This window comes from Sciurus carolinensis, chromosome 2 (genome assembly GCF_902686445.1).
Source record: "Sciurus carolinensis chromosome 2, mSciCar1.2, whole genome shotgun sequence".
Classification (NCBI taxonomy): Eukaryota; Metazoa; Chordata; class Mammalia; order Rodentia; family Sciuridae; genus Sciurus; species Sciurus carolinensis.
This window is the reverse complement of record NC_062214.1, coordinates 135,148,962-135,171,299: the sequence shown is the minus strand read 5'-3', so window position 1 is coordinate 135,171,299 and position 22,338 is coordinate 135,148,962. Positions and strand designations below refer to the sequence as shown.

General features: G+C 38.1%; 1 protein-coding gene across 9 annotated transcripts in view; it reads right to left on the bottom strand.

Moving 5' to 3' along the window:
• Positions 1-22,338, bottom strand: part of Npas3 (neuronal PAS domain protein 3) — an 829,271-nt gene that overhangs the window by 306,895 nt on the left and 500,038 nt on the right. The gene's annotated exons all lie outside the window — the stretch shown is intronic.

The following is a 22,338-nucleotide window of genomic DNA, read 5'->3' as shown; positions in this document are numbered from 1 at the left end:
AAGCCTCATGTTCTTGCATAGTTGAATGTTCTGTTTTAGCACAAACTGATTATTTACCCAGCAACTTTTTGTTGTTAAAGCACAAAAGGAGACCACATAGTCAACAGATTTGAGACAAATTTCGGTGCCTCAGGTCCTCCTCTGCCTTCCACAACCGTATTGCAAAACAAACATTCTGATCCGGCATTGAACCTCTCCTTAGTGTTTGGCTACCTTCTTCTAAAATGATTTGTATATTCACCGAAATGATTTAGTTACATAATTGGCATATGTAAAATTTTTAACAATTACCAAAACAAATATTTAGTTCCAGCCGAGTGAAAGAGAAGCCAAAAAAGGAGAAAAGAAACAGTTGAGAAAAAGTTGAGAGAGAAAAAGTAGAGCAGGGGGAGGGGACAGTGAGGGACCAGCAGAGGAGGGGAGGAAGGAGGAGGACCTAGGAGGTCATATATGAAAGAAGAAAAACAAGGTAGGAAGGAGAGAAGGAAGGCAGGCTTTGAGGTTAGGATTAGTTGAGTGCACCAGCCTCTTTAGTGCTCTTAAAATTAGGATTAGAGTGCTATCTGCCCTCAGCCTGCCTATGAAAAGCTATCTCAGTATCTTCACAGCTTTTCAACTGCTCTGATATTCAAACTCCCTATAGGATCACAGTACTGGGGAGAAATTTTTCTGTGTTCTGTAGTTACAGTGACCAAAGTATCATGATCCCACAGGCTAAAGGAACAAAGCTGAGGTGTATATAAGATTCTTCAGTCAGGGATTTCCCTACAAGTCCATTGAACAAAAACATTCAAATGATACACAAAGCATGTAGAGGCCATTCACTTACCTTAAGGTAATAAATGTTGAACATCTATCTGAATATCTATCTCACAATTTGTTTTTTCAAAACAGAAAAGGGCCTACTTAATTCTAGAGGAGACTCAATAACTTTTCCAGCCTTTGACAATATACCTGAAGAACCTTTCAGTTTCTGGGAAGTCTTTACAACCTTTATCATTTGTAAGACTGCACCATTATATTTTTAATTTTTTTCAACTTGCTTCTGAGTTCATGGATTTTCCACCACCTGCTTTCAAAAGCAGTCTTCATTTGTTGTGCTAATTTACATATTCATTAGACCTTTCTTACCTACATGGGCATCCTTTATTTCTAAAACTTCTTTTCCTACCATTTTATACAGCATCTTATCAAGGAATTTGTCATGTTTGTTAAAATACGCCCAAGGGAATATAAAACAAACAAGTCTTGCCCCATCCCCCAACTCTGCCCACCTCCCTGCACCCCTATTTTAAAAATCACTGAAACACTCATCCTGGTAAATTCTTTTATGCATTTCTCAATGTGGCCCTTTGATCACTGGTTCTTTGTTTATTTCCTCTGTGATATTTTTTACAGAGATTCTTGCTAAGTACAAATTAGAACAGGAATCTGAACCTCTTGCATAATGTTGTAAAATAAATAAATAACAGAATTGTATTTAAATAAACTAGTCAAATCCATGTCAGTAAATGATCTAATTAATTACTCCTTGGGGGCTATGTTATATGTTTGCTTTCCTCTTAGAGAGGTGAAGAAAGTGAAAATAAATTTCCAGCTGTTAATGGGGTAAATTCTGTAAATGGATAAGGGTTAAAGAAACCAACTCTAATTTGTATCACATTTGTTTTTAGGCATTTAATTTACTCTGTTTCTTTAACCCTATTTGAATGTGCCTTAATAGTTCCTACTTGATTTCCTAGGAGCAGTACTGATAGACTCCAGTTAAACTTGAGAGGATCCTTTCTGCTATGTGCAATGAACAGAGAGACAAGTTAGGCGAGAAGAAAGATAGATGTTTGTTACCCTTTATAATTCAGTGTAGGATGCCAGAGTTTAACCAAGTCTGCAGAGATTGGACAAAATCCAATTTGTCATTATTTATTCCTAAGCATTGTGCTTATACTCTGTACTTTTTCATTCTTATTCGCCATTTACCCAATTATATCTATCCTTATTAGACCCCTGCTGAAGGCAGCATTAGCCAGAGAAGTCCCATAGCTTAGCTTAATCCTATTATCTCTTGATAAACGGGGACGCATGAGGCTCTAGATGGCCAAATTCAGCATTACTCTCCCCCTCTCCCTGTCCCCTCCCCTTCTCTCCCCCAAAGAAAATGCTGTTGCTCATCCTTATGCCTGATGTAATTAAGATCTGGAAATGTGCCCATTCTAATCCTTACTCCGTATAAGCATCACTGTCAATGCAGAGAAATGAACTGCAGTTATGATGTAAAGGGCTGACACCTCGGTGACATTTACTGATGTGCTGGGCCTCACTGCCACATTGACAAAGTGAGGTTTATGTCTTCAGGGTTTTAAATGCCTGCAGAAAACAGCATGGAACCTGAGGGGTAGGGGTTAGGGTGGGGAAGACAACAGGCCATACTGAGAAGGGAATATTTTGAGGTGTGCATTTGGATGTACACAGGGACAGTTGAGAGGAAGGGAGGCAGAGAGGGAAGAAGGGAGGAAGGAAGGAGGGAGAAAGACAGTGAGTGAACTGCCTTGGGAGTTATTGGGGAATTCCATGGAACAGCAGAATCTTTTGCTCTTTCAAAACTAATCCCAGACTGTAATTTGCCTTATAGAAGATTGCCCAAAGGCCCATGATAGCAACACATGGCTCAACCCTGGCTGAATTTCTTTTGAGCTCTAGTTGTAGAAGTTTATCTATAGATCTGAGAGTCAGGCTGTATTAGTGGCAAACAAATAGGTATGAAAACTGTCAGTGCTTATTAAAATGCTGATTAAAATATATCTTCTAATATAAAGTTACAAAATGTTGAGCAAAGAATAAGACCTACTTTATCCCATAGACATCGCTCAGGCTTTGTGCTGCAATTACATGATCCTTTCCCTTCGACTACATATACTATTTATAACATCAAAAGGGCTGCGTGCTTCTTTTCGAAAGGAATTTATTATCCAAAAGGTTGTGTTTGGGAAGTGAGCCAACTCAAGCCTCCTGAGAAAAGGGGGAAAACAATTCTATTTATTTCGAAACAAATATAATTTTGATAATGTTGGAAATGTCTTTCCCATACTTTTTTCTTCTTGAAGTCATGCAAGGGGTTATAGAAACCCTCAAACCCTGACCCATTCTTCATTTGTTGAAGAAAATAAATGGGTTCAGAAGTTCCACCCTGTTAAAAGAAAGAACATGTTCTTTTTGTCCCAGAAAGAGGGAGCTGGCAAAGAAGGGGATTGCCAGAAGGGCTAAGCACAAACAGAGTTTTGCACAAAATTGGAGATCAAGAAATATTGATTGGCTCTTGCTAAGATGGAGGGACCGAGGGAGGAAAAGTGCCTGTAGAGTTTCAGTGTTCTTTTGATGCTGCCAACTCCTATAAGAACTTTGCTGTAACCTCTAGGGACTGCAAGCTGCACTTTAAAACCATGGCTTTAGAGCTCTTCTTTACCAGCACAGGAATAGGAATTCCTTTGGGGCAACTCGTTTTATTTTATTGTCATCCATAACATTAGCATTAGTGATGTGATGGTGTGACAGGTAGGTAAAGGGATGGCCTAGATGAGCATGGAGCTAAGAAGGACCTTTGGTCCCAGCTGCTAGCCTCGGGGTTTGGGGTCAGGGCTAGTCCACACTCTGCTGGTAGAGATGACTGAGTGGTAAGGGTACCAGTGACAAAGAGAGAGTGGTAAAAGTAAATGTATACCAGTGACAAAGAGAGAGTGGTAAAAGTAAATGTATACCAGTGACAAAGAGAGAGTGGTAAATGTATAAAATACATTTATATCTATTTATTACCTTTGCCACAGCAAGTTGTAAGTATAAATGCAGGCAACATAGATACATTTAACAATGAAAAGCTTACCCCTTGGAAACATGTATTTGCTGACCTTGGTTGGAAAAACCAAATAGCTGAAGCAATACCTCAGCACAGAGGAAAAAAAAAAAAAGAAAGAAAAAGAAAGAGCATCAGTTTATACAAATATTGTATTTTAATCCCACATTATGTTTCTTTGCCTTTTACTGTCATGATGACAATGGCTAAGTTAAGTAAAAGTCAGCATTATTTGGCAAGAACAATGATTGGGATGCTCAACAATCAAGATGTTTCTAACTTCTGATAACTACGACCACTTCGGTTACTGTGTGCAAGGAGAGGCTTTAATGTGACTTGGGGGCCAAGAGTTGAAGGCAAATGAAAGGCCATAGAGTTGAAGGCAAATGAAAGGCTCAGAGTGAAGACTTTCCAAGTCAGGACCTCAGCTCAAAACCAGGGCACAGAGAAAAGAAGGAAACACACAAGCAGAGTTTTCTACTTGCCAGTATTCCATTTTCAAATATTTGACTGTTCTGTATCAATGTTTAAGTCTTACTTCATGAGATTACAGAGCTATTCAAGATCATTAATAGCAGTCCCTGTTTTTCCCAAAAGCAACTTGCTAAATGCAAAATTCATCAGACCTAGAAGCGATCCTGCAAAACAGAGTGAATGCAACACAATAGATTTCCAGGTATGATATAAATCAAATTTTACTTCATCTGTCTCTAGGGGAGGGAGACTGGCAGAGTTCTAATCATATACATATTTAAATTTGTAATCAGACTCCTTGGGAGGACAGGCTGTTGTGTTTACCATGAGCTTATTGCTAAGGTTTCTGGGGACTGAGGATAGTTGGTTGTAAATCCTGTCATTTTGGTGACTTAATATTTTATATTATCATGATATTAGCATAATTGTGACCTCTGCATTGTAGCATTTTATGCATTTCCAGTGTAACTTTTGATGCTTTACTAAAGTCAACAAAAATTCCCATTATTCCCTCTTTTAGAGCACATTTGGCATGAAGTATTAAGGTTGATTTAATGTTATTAGTGCTTAAAGTGGTGCAAAATCCATGAATATACACATTCATCTCCCAGTTCACCATAACACCGCCATAAAATGCTAGGAGATGGGTGATAAACATTTCCTCTCCTTTTTTTCTCTTTCCCTAATTTTTCCTGCTGGAGGCTCTGCCTCTACCCAGAGGGCATGTGAGTGTTGCCAGTTCCCCCACACAGATCAATCACTAGGGCTTCCACATGCCCAAATAATAACACAACAGGAGAGCTTGGCTCAGCTGCAAGCCTCATTAAAACTATTCTCAAAGTAACAGCAAGGTTTGGGGAGCACTCTACTTGGACCAGACTCTGCATATTTTCCAAGATAATGACCAGAGAAGAAGCATTAGAGGACATAGTCCCTTTTATTTGTGATTTTGGCAACTTACAAAAAATAGTGAAGCAAAGCTAACTATTTCAAAGGATGTCCAATGGCAAAGTCTTGTTTAAAATTCTTAGCGAAAAATTATTACTATGGTAAAACTACTGAGGCTTGAAGGGCTGCAAGGGGTAAGAGAACTTGGAGAGACTGAGAAGCTCTGATTTGCTGGCGTCTAGATACAAAGCATTTAATCAGAATAAGTGGAGAAACCTAAATCCAGATTACCTCCCTCGTGGGTTCCACAGCTATTTATTCATGAGAGAGAGAGAGAGAGAGAGAGAGAGAGAGAGAGAGAGAGAGAGAGAGAGAAAGGAGACTGAATGGATTGGTGTGGCTGTGTGTGTTATATATGTGTGTATGTGAATGTGGTGTTTGTGTGTACATGGGACATAGAACAAGTTGCCCTGATTCAGAGTTGGGGATGAGCAGTGAGAGCAGCGTTAACCTGGAAATGCAGGAATCCAAGTTGAGTTTCCCACAGATCCCTGTATTACATCCTCTTTTGGGTTGTTCATGGGCACTCTCGTAAGATGTTCCTTTACCACAGCAATCTAATATTTCTGTAATTTAAGCCAGAGAAATTGAGAGGGTTCAGGGAGCACCCTCCCCCTCCTCTCCATTCCAAAAGGGGTCAAAAGTTTGTGAACAGGATGTGTGTGTGGAGGTGGGAGGGGGAGACAAAATAAGCTGACATAATTCCATCCAGAAGGAAACAAAGAGCTAAGGGTGATTTTTTTCATTGCATTCATATATACAAAATATTTTTTTTGTAAAAAGGGTGTCGACAACCTCTTTTCCATCTCCAAGGAAGACAGAGTCTTCTTAAAAGAAGAATCATTTAAATGAGAGAAAGGTAAAGAAGAAATCCCTGACTGTAAGTTTAGAAAGACACTTTTTCTAAAGGCAAAATAGGGTGCATTTTCAAATGTGATTCTCTGTCAAACATTATCATCTCCAGGTGGTTCCCAACGTCTAAGTGGCAAAATGACTAAAGCAAAGCAAAGCAAAGAAATACACAGCAGGTGAACTGCTCTTCTAGAATATGACAGGCGCTCGTGCCTCTGAATAGATGTCCCACAGGCAGAGGGGCCAGGTGGAAATGCCAGGCAAATTTCCTCCATTAGAATGCTTAGATAATGAAGTCCTAGTATTTACTCATTCCCCACACTTTATGTTGATGAAATAGAAACACAACTGTCCAAAAGTGGGATGGATTTAGAATGAGAAGATGAATGAAAAATACTCATAAATGTTTAAATTGAGTAATGCTAAATTGACAAAGGAGGGGTATATTTTTTTCCCATTAAGTAGCGTTCAAGTATGATCAAAGTTGTCTTGGAATACCGACATTCAGAGATGGAAGATTAATATTTATTTGCTTCTACTTCTTATTCTAATGATAACTCTCTACTTAATTGGCCTAGTTAATTTATGAAATCAAATCTAGATCAGAGAAATTGACAAGTAGTCATTGAGGAAAGGATATTACAGTTTAAAAGCATGAAGGATAGCAGTATAAATGATATATGTTATGCTATGAAGTGAGTCACTATAAAGTGAATTACAATGAGCATAAAGGGAAAGTATTTTACTGTGTCAAAAACACATTTTTTATGCAATGTACAAACTTTATGTTGAATGGTCAATCTTGACAACCTGATTCCTCTTTCTGAAAGCCCGTATCTATATTTGGATAAAAATCAATAATATATTAGAAAGGAAGTAAAATGTACACAGGACATGGTGCTCAGGAAAACCATCATTATGCTTTCAAGTCAATTTTAACGACACGTTCTACTGTGCCTTTTAGAAAGTCTTTAAGGCACACTAGTAAACCACTTAGTTTCTCATCAAATGGCAAGTGAGACTCGATTTCCATCTCAAAATGAGGATAGCGATGGTCCTGCTCTGGAGGGCTGAGAAGCCAGCTAGGCAGCTGGCAGAATTTATTTCACTCTGGCCCATGCCCCCTCTGGTGGCTGAATGCCAGGGTGAAGTGACACAATGAGAAATTGCTTCCCCCTCCGTGAGGGGTGCATCATTTTCTCTCCCCTTCACAAAGGCCCACCGCATTTCCACAGGCAGCTCAGTTTACCTTTAACCCACACACTCCTAACCAGAACTGGGAACGCATTGCTCAAAACAAAAGAAATTTCTCAAAAATCCTGCAGCAACCATCTGATTAAAAACACAGGAGCACAACACTTTGGATATTTTTTGAACTAAGGTTATTCTAAAGATCTGTTTAGAAAATTATGCATCGTTTGGATCTCAGTTCTTCCCAGACCTCCTGAAATTGTAGACACATAAAAAGTTAAAGAAGTTAAGAGCGTAACATCAATATGCTTTGCACACTGTGAGCACTCAACAGATGTTCACCAAGTTAAACGGACAAAATCAGACTTATGATTTTTGACATAAGGAAAATCCATAAAATGTGTTTTATTCCAATTCTTTTTTTCAGTGTACATTATCTACTGCATTGATAAATTGCACTTCTAGTATCCAAAAACAAATAAAGGAGAACTGTTATACATTCCATGTCATTATTCTTAAGACCTTGGTGATTATTAAAATCTATAAACTATAAAACATTCTCCAAAATTCAATCTGAAGCCTTCACTTTTTTTTTTTCATTCTTTTGGAGTTTATCCTGTTAGATCAAAACTTCTATGCTGATGACTTGGTATGTCCTGAACTGATTTTCTTTCCCCCTGCACTGCTCTCTAAAAAACTTCATTGAATGAATGAACGTGAATGTTATGGTTTGGACGTGAGGTGTCTCCTAAAAGTTCATGTGTGAGACAGTGTTAGAAGGTTCAGAGGAGAAATAATAGGATTTTGAGAGTTTTAACCTAATCAGTGAATTAATCCCTGATGGGATTAAGTGAGTGGTAACTGAAGGCAGGTAAGGGTGTGGCTGGAGGAGGTGGGAATTGGGGTGTGGCTTTGGGGTATATATATTTGTATCTGGCAAGTGGAGTCTCTCTCTGCTTCCTGATCACTGTGATGTAAGCTTCTTCCCTCCACCACCCTCTCCCACCATGATGTTCAGTATCATCTCGAGCCCTGAGGAATGGAGCAGGCCTTCTATGTACTAAGACATCTGAAACTGTGAGTCCTCAAATAAACCTTTCCTCCCTTACAGTTGTGCTGGTCAGGTCATTTAGTCACAGCAGTGAAAAAGCAGACTAAAACACAGAAGCAGGAGGGTAGGTGTGGACCTCAGCATTGGAACCAGTGCCACCTGTTTCAGTTCCCAGCTGGGCTCTCAGAAATGGCATCACCTTGGGTAAATCAGTCACTCATCTCTTCGAGGCTCAGTTTCTTCATCATAAAATGGGAACAACAGAAATTTCTCCCTCACTTCTTCATAGTTTAAATGTACTAAAAGTGAGGGAAATACAGTCAGCCAGGACCACACACATCATCAATGACCAACAAGGGATTTTTGTCTTACTTCTGCTATATTATCAACAACCAGATTCACTACAGTTCCCCAAACCAGAAACCTGGTCAGCAGATTTCTTCCTTTCTCCTCTTCATTTCCCACATTACTAAGTTTTCCAAGTTTCATTTTCTAAGTTAGTCTCAAATTTATGTCCTTCTCTTCATCCCTCTTTCTTTGTCCTGGGTCATGGTGTAAGCCCTCATTCTCTCTCTTTTAAATTTTATTTGTTCTTTTTAGATATACATGATAGTAGAGTATATTTTGACATATTTATACAGATATGGAGTATATCTTATTATGATTAGGATCCCAGTCTTGTGATCCTCATTCTCTCTTTACAAATCATTTAAAAAAGTTAATAGTTTGGTCCCATCAAAAAGCTATACATTTATTTACTGTAAGAAAAATAAAAATCAAAGAGAACAAATATGTGGAAAATTAAAGGCAACCATCTCATGTTATTCTATGTCTCTTTTCCCTGGAAAACACTTTTGCCAATTTCTCTCTCTTCTTTCCATTTTTTCCATGCATACACTAGCACATATTTGTATGTTTGTGTATGAAGTTTCTTTGATTATTTACTTAACATATTGCAGTTATCATTCCTTATCAATATAAGTTAGATGTATCTCATTATAATAATTATATAATATTCTGTTTTATAAAAACTGGGCAAACTTTTAAACAGTTTATTAAGTCTTATGTACATTACCCCCACAAACCTCCTAACAGTTTCTTTTCTAACACTTTTCCTCCTTCTACATTCTATGAAGCAAACAGAAAAATCTACCTAAAGTTCAAGTTTGACCAGTGCCATCAAGTTTAAGATCCTTCACTGATTCCCACTAACCTGGAGAAAGTTCAAATTCCCCAATATGGGGATGCAGAGTCTCCATGAGCTAGGCCATGCCTGTGTCACCAGTTCCATACACTGCCACTCTCTGCTTAATCTTTGGCTTGCAGTTCCTTGAATAGTACTGTGTATTATCTTGTCTCCCCTTTCTAGAATGTCCATGTTGTAATGGGCCATGGAGTAAATGTTGGAGGCTCTATGGGTCAGAGGATCCTGTCACAACTACTTGACTCTGCTATTATGGTGCTAGATCAATCATGGATGACACATAAATGGATAACATGCCTGTGGTTCCCACATGACTTTATTTACAAAACCAGGTAGCAAGCTAAATTTGTCATGTGACCATAATTTTCTAATTCTTATTTTACACAGTTTTTCAGTTCTCATTAACACTCAGATGACACTTCCAGAAAACCTTCCCTAATACTTACTTCCATCCTTGCTCCCATGACATTCAATGGATTAACGCTTTGTCTTATAAAACCAGGGAAGTACACAGTTGTTAACCACTCAAGGGCGGGACTGGCTTCCCTCATTTTTGTGTCTGGAGAACTTATATATATATGATACTTAATAAGTGCACAATAAACGTTCATTGAAAGAATGAAAGGATTATTTTTAATTATTACTTCTTCTGAGTTGAATGCTTTTTATCTCCACCTTATCGATGTATTTTTATTTTGACAGCAAATACTCTACAAAGATCAAGCAAACATGCTTCTTGTTCCCTGCAGGGAACTTTTGTTTTGGTCTACCACTAGTTGGGTTTAAACCTTTACTTTTTTTAAATAGGCTTCTGATTATTCTATCTGTACACTTTATGATAAGCCTTTTCAAATTCTCTGACAAAGGAAAATAATAAAATCATATCAATAATAAATGCTTTCTTCTTTTTTGCTTTGCACATATCCGTTCACTTCTAGTTTACCCTTCATCCCCACCCCATGCACATACATAGCCAAACCTACTTTCTCATGGGTTTCTCTGAGTAAAAGGTAAGTCTATTTAACCAGATGCTCAGGACAAAAACTTTGGAGTTACCCTTGCTCCTGATCAATCTGTAAATCCTATGGGTTTAACATTCATTTCTATTGAGGCTGATCATTTCCCACCACCTCCACTGCTACCAACTCTAGCTAGAAGATTATAATAGCTACCTGATCCTCCTACTTCTAATCTATTCTCAACATTTTTTAGCAAAATAACAGACAGGTTTTTGTTTGTTCTTAATAACAGCTTTATTGAGATACAATGCATATTAAAGGCACTCCTTTGAAAACTAAGTCAAATCATGTCATTCTAGATCAGACCACCCCCATAGTGCTCCAACTCACTCAAAATAAAAGAAAAAAATCCTTACAAAAATCTTCAAGGTCTCCAACATCCTGAAAAACCCTCTTTTCTCTACAACCTGATCTCCTTCTGCCTCCCCAGCCACTCTCCTTTGCCTAGACAGTTTTTCTTTCAGATACCCACAGGACTGACTGCTTCCCTTCTTCAGGTCTTTGTTCAAATGTCACTTTCACAGTGAGACCTTCCTGGCTCAAGAGTTCACAACTGTAATCACCTCTATCCCCAAACCTTTCCATCCCCTCTTCCCTCCACACCACTTTTAATCCTTTGACATACATCTATTTTACTTGTTTGTTCTCTCCTTTTGTTGAAATAAAAGCCTCAGGAGGACAGAGAATCCTCTGTGCCCTTCTGTAATGACTGGAATATACTACATGCTCAATAAATAACTTTTGAATTAATAAAATATTATCTTTACATTTCTTTCTCCCATGTTTCTTTCTTATAACTTCACTCAAACTTCCTATTGGTAATTTTCCCTTTTAACTATATTAGAAGAAAAAAAAATCATCTCACAACTTCATTCCTACCTACTTACTTGACTATTTTTTTTAAGGCTGTTGACATCAACGGCTCTATTTTTCACTTATGTAATATGATATCATAGATATTTAACATGAAAGTAACCTCAGAAACTGATGTATCAACTTTTTTCATGTTTCACATCAAGGCATGACAATGTATAGCAGAGCCAGGAGAAGAAGCTTCCTGTCTCCCAATCCAGTGCTTTCTCCACTGTACCACACTGGCCCAACCCTTGCTCCTTGTCATAAGCAAAGTAATGTACTTTCTGTTTTCTGTGGCCTAAAATAAGGCAGACACTGCTTTCAACCTTTGCACTGGTCAATTCGTTTGAAAAAATCAGACGGTTTTTCGAAAGTGGACAAGAAGTCTGGTCATGGGATTAACTGCCCCAGTTTCTCCAGTTAGTGTGACTTGCTTCTCTATACTATATGAAGAGTTGAGATAATGATGATTCTATCCAGCTTAGAGATCTGCTGTGAGCATCAAGTGTGATAGTGGACATGAAAGCTTTGGAATTCATAAAGCCCTGTGCAAGCTTGAGTTGTTATTAACCCAGAACAGCTACGAATATGCACAGTGCTTTTGTTGTGAAAAAGAAGGGAAGACAGTATATAATTGGCAGAGTCCAAATTCATCACACAACTGGAGAAATTGCTCAAAGCCATGTGTTAGATTGATAGAAACCTCTATCTCCTTCATAAAAAGAGCAGCATCATTTTTTTTTTTTTTCAATATGCTTCACTAATCCTGCATTAGCTTCTAAGTTTCTCAAAACCAGGGTTCATCTTGTTCTCTGGCTGGATGCTCAGTAAACAGAATATCTCTAAAAGGATCATGATGTTTCTTAAAGTGTGTCTGGTTAACTTCATCTGGTGTCCGCAGGGAAAGAACTTCACAAAAAGTTCACTTCTATTGTTCTCATATTAAATAATGAAAAAAATATAGCTCTTTGATAGCAACATTCTAGTTAACATCTGGCATAAGATCCTTTGGTAACTGTTAAAGATGTGATCAGCCTAAATGAACCACCTTACATATGTTTGGGGAATTCCTACCTCTAAAGATTTTTACTATGAAGTAGGCACAAGGCTAGAATTAACTTCAGTAAGTTTCCTCCCCACCCTTCCTTGGTTCTCTCTATCTGACATGAAACTTGGTTTCTTGGTAAAACATGATTCTTTGGATAGCTTTGTCAATTAAACCTATGGTTCAATGAGGTCCCTTTTCTCGTAGCAAGGGGATTTGTTCAAGTAAAACATTTCTTCTTATTGACAGTTCTAAGTTCTTAATAAAACATAAGCTATGGAAGATTGTTTCTCCAAAGATGAGTGAACCAATATATCCATCCCACATGCTCTTCTTAAAACACGATGCTGATATTCATTCATTAAGTGTAAGTTCTGTGTTCCCTTCCCTTGGACCGGGCAGAACTCTGTGATAGAACATGTTGAAAGAGACATTACATGATTGCTGAGGTAGGTTTCTCCACCTGGATCTCTTCCTCTTGGGACCCTGACTCCTGGAACTTAGCCATCATGCTGGGAGAAAGCAGTCACATGGAAAGACCAAAGGTAGGTGTTACAGTCCAATCCCTCAATGAGGTCTCAGTGGCTAGTGGCATCAATCACTGGAACTGTGTGGGAATGTGGCTGCAGATGATTCCAAACCCAAGCCTTTGAGCTGCCCCATGATGCCAAGCAGAGAAAAGAGAAAAGCTATTCCTGCCAAATGCTGCCTGAACTGCAGTCTCATATGCAAAGTAATTGGTGTTATCGTTTCAAATCACAGAATTTTGGGATGATATTATTAAATGCAGCAATAAATAATCCGAACACATACCTTTCTATCTTCAAAAAGGCATTTCCATTGGTCCCAGTTGGCAGTATAAAGCCTGCCTCCTGGACAACCGTCAAGCTGATGAGTGTTCAAGAACAGGAATGAAATCAGCATCAAAGGTTATCAATGTCCTCTCTTAAAAATTCTCAGCCCGGGTAATTGGAGGGATCAGTCCTAAGAAGAGGAACATATTTCCCCTCTTATCCCATAGTAACTAAATCCCATGAAGACATTTTAAGGACTTAAGGTCATGAGAAATTGGTATTATGTTGATTTCCAACCTTTCCATATGAGTCGTGAGATCCCAAGTAAATTACAAACCCTTTGGTGCCTTTTTTGCTTTACCTATAAAATGTATAGAATTGTACATACCTTACAGAGTTGTCACAATAATTTAAGGAGTTAACATTTATAAAGCACTCTATAATAGGATTATGTGTTGTTTGTAAATAAAGCTTCCTCTTTATTGATCATAGATATGGATAGAAAAACATTTGTTAATTTACTTCTATCCTCTATGCATTATAATTCTAAGACTAATTGGAAAGAGTTTATATCTTTGCTTCAGTCCTCATCCTTGACTAGGGGCAAAGTTTGAAAAGATTTACAATTTACAAAACAGACTTGCAGAAAAATGTTTTAATTAATAAAAGGATATTAGTAAAGAAAACAGAAACACCATAGTACACTGTGAATGTTCTGAACAAAATACAAGAGCTGAAAGAAATAAGGGTTTTGTTGCTTGATGATCAATTCCTAGGTAACACTTCTGCAGATTCAGGCTTCCAGGTTCCAATCAGGTCTTCATTGTGGCCAGGAGGCTCAAAATTTAACAAGAAAGAAAAGCTTCACTAGAATGCACCCAATACAAGGCAAGATTCGCTTTAAACAATTTTAAAAAAAAGTGACAGTATATATCTTGTTCCAATTCCTGCTGTAGAAAAACTGCACTGCTGAGTCAATGCTTGATGAGGCTGCAATGTTGATATGGACCATGATATCAAGGGGAGGATAAAGGTGAGGAGAAAATTGATGGCCCCTCTGGTAATAAAGCAAGACCTTGTACTTATGACAATACTTTAGGAAAAATGCTCTCAGAATTGAGTCCAGACAAAGTATGAGTTAAACCTGCTGAGAAGCAGTTTTCTAAATCTCTGGAATTAGTGCCTTCATGAATATTTTAAAAAATGATTCTCTTAGATTGATTCTCATAGAGCAGCATCTACAAGAGAGATCCACATTTTTGGAAAAAAAAGAGGCCCTCCAAAAATAAATGCCCTTCTTTTCTTATTGATTTCACACTGGCTTTCCAAACAGAAGACAACTGTTTGCAAGGAAGGATGGAGTGGCCACACCTTAAGGGTTTTGTTAACTCATGGAGCTTAGCTTTCATATTTTCTACAGATCTTTATGCAGTTATAAGTTTACATACTCATGTATTTATTAATTCAGCTTTTCTGCCTTTCATGAATAAATTATGCTTAGCTAATTTCCATACGAGCCTGGTGGCCTTCTCTAGGGCTTTAAATCAGAGAGTCTGGTGAAATTTTATGTACATTCAACAGCAGTTTATAGATACATTCAAAAGCATTTGACGTCATCCATTCAACTGCTTAAATTCTGCTGGGAGGAAAACATCATCCTTGTACTCCTGACGGGTCACACTTGTACTCGTGGGGAGCGGCATGACCCCTTCAGAGGATGTCTGCTGCTGTTACAATCACTGTTACCACCATTCTATTTAGGGGTTTTGCTCAATGTTAGATGTTTAAGGCTCTCATTATCCATCTCTGGTCCAGTTCAAGTCTCTTCTGACGAGGATTTTATTTGTGTGGCAAGCATGATGATTTATCGCACCTTCTCATGTTCTCTGGGGAAAAATCAGAGCCAACAATGGCAACTTTGAGAGATTTTGACTTTTACTGAACACAGAAAATCATTAGTTTTAAATCTAAAGGCTCCTTATTGATTCTGAGCCTCACAGCCATGCTGTGCAGGCTACACATTGCTTATATTAACCAAGTCACCACCCTTGCATACAAAGGGCACAGGGGCTCTGCCGAGATGATGCCAAAACAGCTGGGAGAGTAGAATTCCAGGTATGCTTCCTGCAGAACAAAGCAACACATACTGGCTGTGGAGATGCTTTCATGTTTTTCTTTTCTTTCAGTCTTTCCAAGCTAAGAGGACAGAACTTCCTGTCTACACTGAGTTCTGTGATGGCTCAAGTAAAATGTGAATCACAGGATTTTTCTCCTCCAGCATGTGGTTGTTTAACCTTTAAATGATTACCAGCAGGATCTCCACTTCAATTAAAACTAGATTGTTTTCCTTCTACTTTCCCCCTAAAGAGAGAAAGTGAGCTCTTTTGTCAATTTGCACACTAACTGGATCTGCTATATATACTTATAAAAAGTGAAAGCTATATTTGACCTGCTATATGGGTTGATTCCACATGCAAAATCTGAGTTTCACAATCAGTAAGTCTTTTTTTCCTTCAGGCATTTTAGGCAGTTTGGCCACTAAGAATGTGCACACAAGTGGCACATCCCCACTACGCAGCCCCCAGTTACACTAACTTAAAGTAGTCCTGGCTTTGAGGGTCCGATCTAACTAAGCAACAATTTTATAAGCACTTGGATTATTTCAACTCACAGACTGACTTAGTAAAAGAGAAGCAATAAATAAGCACTTCAATTCACAAATTTACTAGAGACATGAAACTTCCCACATAACCTTTCTTTTCATTTGCCTGGAGGAATAAACAAACTCTCCAGCCTTCCTCCCTCCTCTATAAGGGTGTAAAGATGCCAGACGAACAATAGTGGTTTCGTGATGATAATATTTACCGATAACCAAATTGGTGAGGACTACTTCTATTATGTGAATATTTCTTAAGAGGTTAAAAAAAGATTATTGCTAATCATCACCTGATTTTTCTGGGGTTTGTGGTTTCTTAAAATTCCTAAATCTAGAATTTGAGGTCCTTGAGAGGTAGGACAGGAGTCCACAGTGGAATGCTGCTAGTTTTAGAGCTCAAATGGATCTTGTTTCTAATCCTGTCTCCACCGTATTTCAAACCCTCAAGCATGGTTCACCGCTTGCTTCTCCCCGCTGCGCCGTTCATTCTTCTGCACAGTCTGATACTCATGAATGGTCAGTTTCTTCTCGTCCCGGGCATGACTCTTCATGCATCTGGTTTTGCCGCAGCTCTCCCAACCCCTTCCCCTTTATCTATTTTGACTTGATTCATTCTTTTGGAGAAGTTCTGTTTCAACTACTCAGAGTTCTTTTTTTAAATCATCAGTTTACTTATTGTAGACACAACACAATTTAGCATTTTATTTGCTGTATCTACTGGATCCTATGTGATTCCACAGCTGATCTGAGGTAGCTAAACCAAAAGCACATAAAATTAAATAATGGTAAAATTAATAAATGTCATTATATATCATATGGAATTAGAACAAGGGGAAAAGTAAATAAATGGAATATCAAAACATGTCTTATAAGAAAAAGAAGGGGGACATTATGCCATTTTTCTTAGTTTTCAGAGGTTAATCATGATATCCTACAGCTCCACCACTTACAAGCTTTATGATTTTGGACAGATTATGTAATTCTCTGAACTTCAGTTTATTCATCTGTAAAACAGGGATGAAAACAATAGATGGATTTGTTTGGGTTGGGGGAATTAAACAAGATGATATTACAGAGTTTTTAAGAAAAAATGTCTGGCACATAGCAATTGCTCAACAAAAGCTAATGATAATACCAAGAACACTAAACATTATCATTGAATAAATATGTCATATAAGCTCATTTTTTTAAAGTTCCTTGTAGGTATGTGACTGATCTCCTCATCTCCTACAAACTGCTTAACCACTATAGTCACATTTCAAACACAGTTACTTGAAGGTATGCATCATGGGCATTTAATAACTTCTTAAGATTGATAACATAAGACCATTTATTTCATTGGTTTTATGGCATTAAAGACTCCTTTTACTTATTTATTGGTTCAATAATATTTACTGAGCAGCTACTGTGTACAAAACAGAAAATCCTTCCCTCAGAAAAACCAAAACAGATAGTACCTATCACCATGGATTTATAAACAGACGTGCAAATGGGCACTGCAGGTACATACTTTGATTACTGGTTTGATTGGAATGAATCGTTAGGTAACTTAATCATGCATAACCAAAGGCAGCCCACATTAAATGCAGGAAAGAAGAATTCCTAGGTACTCTTTCTACAGTGAATAGAAAGATAATAATAATAATAATAATAATAATAGTGAAGATGAAAGTGCTGATGGTAATAACAACAACCAATAAAAATTAAGTGCTTACTATGTACCAGGCCCCTTGGATCATGGGGGTAGGAGGGTCTTGCAGGTAGAAACTGCCAGACAAGCCCAGGCCCTGCCATCTTAGGACCATGCAGCTCTTGGAACAAAGGCTTTGTGCTTGGTTTCACACAGGAAGGTACAAACAGCTCCCAGCTCCTCTCTAGATGGAGCCCATGACCATAAATCAAAGAATAGTCCTCATGCTCGGGCGGTAAGGAAGGACGGCATGCCCTGCACAACTTGAGCCACAGCTGCTGCCACGAACAATAAATGTTTGTGGGCATAAATGATGACCAGCTTCATCCTCATCATTATTCAAGTCCCTGGAATCCAAGGGATCTATCTTAAATGAAATTTGGAAAAATCAGGAAGGGTGAATCTCTCGGAAAACTTCATAGAGAAGCAGTGGCTTTACGCTCTCCGCTGTGGGTCGGCTGTGTCACTGATGCTTTGGTATTAATTAAGCAGGCAGGACCCCGGCACTCTCCGAACAGCCAGGAGCGAGCCATTTCAACAATAGATTACTGGAATGTACTTGGCCAGTGCAGCCCTACTGTTACTATGAGTTAAGGCCAATTCATTTGAGCTATAAAAATAAAAAAATTAACAACAATAATAATGAACCTTTGATATACATGCTGGCTTCACTAGAGAGTCCCACACAGAATATGGAACTGAGGGCCAACATGTAGATTTGTGGCACTGCTCAGGGGACTCCAGAGTCCAAAAAGCAATGAATGCATTAAGCGGATCCATAACTGCAGTTTTCTCATGTGTGACAGATATAATATCCCTCATTTTACTTAACTGTTTTGGGATATCATGTGTGAATGAGCACAATAGAACTGAAAAAAAAAAAATGGCTTATACAAACTGTGAGCAGGGACTGAGGCTTTTTATGGGCTCGGGTTCCCCTCTTGAGGAGGAGGAGTGCATATTTAGTGGTGACCTTCTGGGTGAAGTATACATTTTAGATATGTCATGCCAAGAGTCCAACATAAGACTTCCTTGCACTTAACTGAGGACAGGCCATGTACCACAAAAACCCAGCATCCCCATTACAACTGCTTGCATGCATACTGTGTATCATTACTCTACATAAAAGCTCATCACATAAACCAGTGGCAGCTAAATTTAGCACAATACAATTTAACTCCTAGAGAAACTGAAAACTGAAAATACAAATGACTTCATTTTGATGTACTAATTGGGTTGATTAGGGTCCAGGTACTAGAGACAAGAACCTATTTATTGCTAAGGATTCCTGACTCTAAGTATTTTTCTTTGCCTCAGTTTATCCCTTTGTAGAGTGAGATTAACCCTGATGGTGTTATACATGCTTCAGGAGAGTGAGGTTCAAGGCATTGTTTTAGGAACTATACAACATACAAAGCTCACTTCATATTTATAAACCTTTGAAATCTCCTTATGTGTAGAGCTGTTTAAGTATAAATTATTATTAAAATTATTAGCCTTGAGAATTATAATTACTGCTTCATTATTTTTCTCATTATGCTCATTCTATGGGGGTTTTCTTGTAAATATTCCAAATGAGCTATTGCCTTTATTGTATAATCAACTTAATGTTTGTTCGAAAGCTTTAAAGACACAGAGTGTGACATAAATTGGCAAGATCCAAGGTGAGACAAATACATAATCTCTTTTCCCAAAGAAGTTTTTGTAAGAAAATACTACTAGCTGGATAATGGTTTCTTAGGAAGGATTACTTCAGATTTCTTTAGTGGTTCTGACTATTTTTGGAAATGGTTTGCCTAAGATGTAATGATTTCACATTAACAGAGACACCTCCAATTCCCATAAGAAGTTGCTGGCCTTAAAGGGGCTCAAGTACTACTCCCTTTACTTTTTTTCAAAGTCATTACCTACATTTCTTGTAAACTTCTTCAGGCTGCCTTCATGGGCACAAGACCTACTGAAAGATGCAATCTTTAACTCACAGAATAGTAAAAGGACAATAAAAGTAATCACAGTTATTACAAACTTACTATCTGCTTTCTAGAATGTGTTAAATTCAAGATCTTATTTTCACCTTATACAGGCTCAATAAGATAATCAATGACATTATTCCCATTTTACATAAAAAGAAATAGAAATTCAGAGAGACAGCAAGTAGCATGAGGTCACACTGTTGGTGGTGTGTGGAGCTAGGATTCAAAGCCAGAGCATATACTCATGACCATTTTGACTTCCAACATTCTCTTCTTTTTAATTCTTCCCTGGTGCCTTAGGCTAGAAGGTCCCAATGATAATTTGGCAGAGATGTGCTGTTCTACAGGAACAAACAATCCTGTTTATAAGCGGTTCAAAAAATTGGTAGCTTAGGTTTCATTGATGTTCAAATCCTATATGAGTCACTAGGACCTCTGCTCCCTGCTAATTTCCTCCAGGGCCCAGATAGGGCCACCACCTCTGTCATGCATGAGGGAAAAAGAATTTGGGAGCATCTTGTCATGAAATGTGTTCATCTGTATGAAACATGCCACTTCTGCTCACAGCTCACTGGCAGTAACAAGTTACATGACCCCACCAGATATGGAAAAGGAAGAAAGTTCCATTCTCCTTGTGCCCAGGAGAGGACAGTCAGAAGCCTGCAGGCAGCACTAGTGACTGTTATGGTGTGGTGGGGACTCTCTTAGTACCAGCCTTCAGCCTGGTAGTACCAGCCTTAAGCGAGGTAGGGAAATGTACCCAGAAAAGCTTTAGGACTTGTCTGCGGTTATCCAGCTAAGCTAACTGGAGGCAGGAGAGGAGAAAGCTCAGGTTTCTCCAGTCCACTAACCTTTTCCAATACATCTCCATGGGAACAAACTTCCTGTAGTAATAGTTTCCATTTTACCTAATGGTGGGTTATGGAAAGAACAGAGATAAAAATAAGTCCAGTAGAAGTTACCAGTATCTGTGACGAAGGGCAGAAAGACCATGCTCACAGGTGGTCTACCCCTTAGGAAGCATTAGGATGAATTCACAGTGCTTAAATTACAATAAGGTCTTTACCACCTCATGAACTTGAAACTATTACTGCCCCCATCTTACAGATGATTAGACTAAGGGTCAGACAGGACAGTTCATCTGCTCCCCCGCTCCGCTGAGGAAATGGCAGAGCAGGGAGTTGAATCAGGGGCTCTAGTGTAAATCTGCAGTAAGCTATCAGTCCCCTAGGGATTGCTTAAAGAGCATTATCCTGTAACCCCAGCCTCATCACTGGATACTAAACACAAGCTCAGGTTTCAAACTGAAACCTCCTTTTGACAGTTAGTACAAACATGGCAATGGTTCTGCTTAAGGCTAAAAGTCACACAGGGAATACAAATCCTAACCAGACGTCACCTCCTTCACACAATCTTCCCTAATGCCCATCAGGGTGTGATTTTCCCCAGAACTTACATCTCTTACAAAAACCTTTCATGAACATATTTAAGATATTTGACCTGTACTGTCTATATAGGTGTTAGCTATGTTATCTAAGAATAACGATCCTGTAGCATGTCACAAATGAAAAGGTTTTTTAAAAATACCAGGGTAAAGCTGTCTTATTGAAATAGGCAGGAGAGTTATAGAAATGATTTTGACAGAAATCATCTTACACGACACCAAAATAGGCTTCTCAGTTGAATCTCCCAGACCCTAAAAGTTATTCAAAATCAGACAAACATTCATCTCTTTTGGCTAGCTCAGCATTAAAATTCCAAAAGATGACAAAAAAGATCAGAAGACAACTTGAGAGTGTTCCATGATTCTACTGTTAAATGAAAAATGTATTTAAATAAAAGGCTTATAGGTCTTTAGTGAATAAATGATGGCAAGAGTCAAGCTTTGAAAATATTTAATTATTAGTATTATTAGCAGTTTTTATTGACAATGAGATTAATATGTTAACCCTAGGGAGTCGTTATATGGAGGATAGCTCAACTTTACTATTAAAACACAGGGAATGATATGTTTAATAAAACTCACAAAGGATTATTAAAAAATGTTTTAAGCCAATATTAATACTCTCTTACTCTTTCATATCATTCATCACAACTCCAAAAGAAGTGATCATGAGTTCTAACTTAGGGCTCACTCTTAGTCTGTCAGCACATCTGGACTGTCGGAGGTGGGTTTGTGTGCTGCCTGTTGATTTTTAGATGTACCCTATTATATGAATAGCAAGTCAGGTAGGCAAAAAATAAAACAGCAATAATAAAAAAGGATATGCTAAAGAAGAAAAACCAGTATGTAAAAGAAGGTGGAGAGTAAAAGAGAGGGAGGCAGTAGGTCCAATGAAAATAGACATGTTTATTAAGTAAAATCATCAGGAGCTTATAAAAATGTAGGATATTGTAGGGAAACTAAGAAAAAAAATTGGGATTTTTCCTAAGAAAAATCCTTTTGGGGGAAAAGAATCATAGTTTTTGAGGAAATAACTACATACTAACATTGCAAAAGTCAAACATTTACTTGTATAACCTGAAGTTACCTAGTTATCATATTTAAAAAATAACCTCCTTTTTATTTTATAGAAACCTAGAGTTATAATACTTGTTTAAATGCTACTGTACACACTATTTTTTTTTTATCTGTCATCCACTTTTTTTCTCATTATAATGTAAAGCAAGACTACTTTGAAATGGGATGTGGCTCAGTGGTTAAGTGCCCCTGGGTTCAATACCTGGTTCAAAAAAACAAAA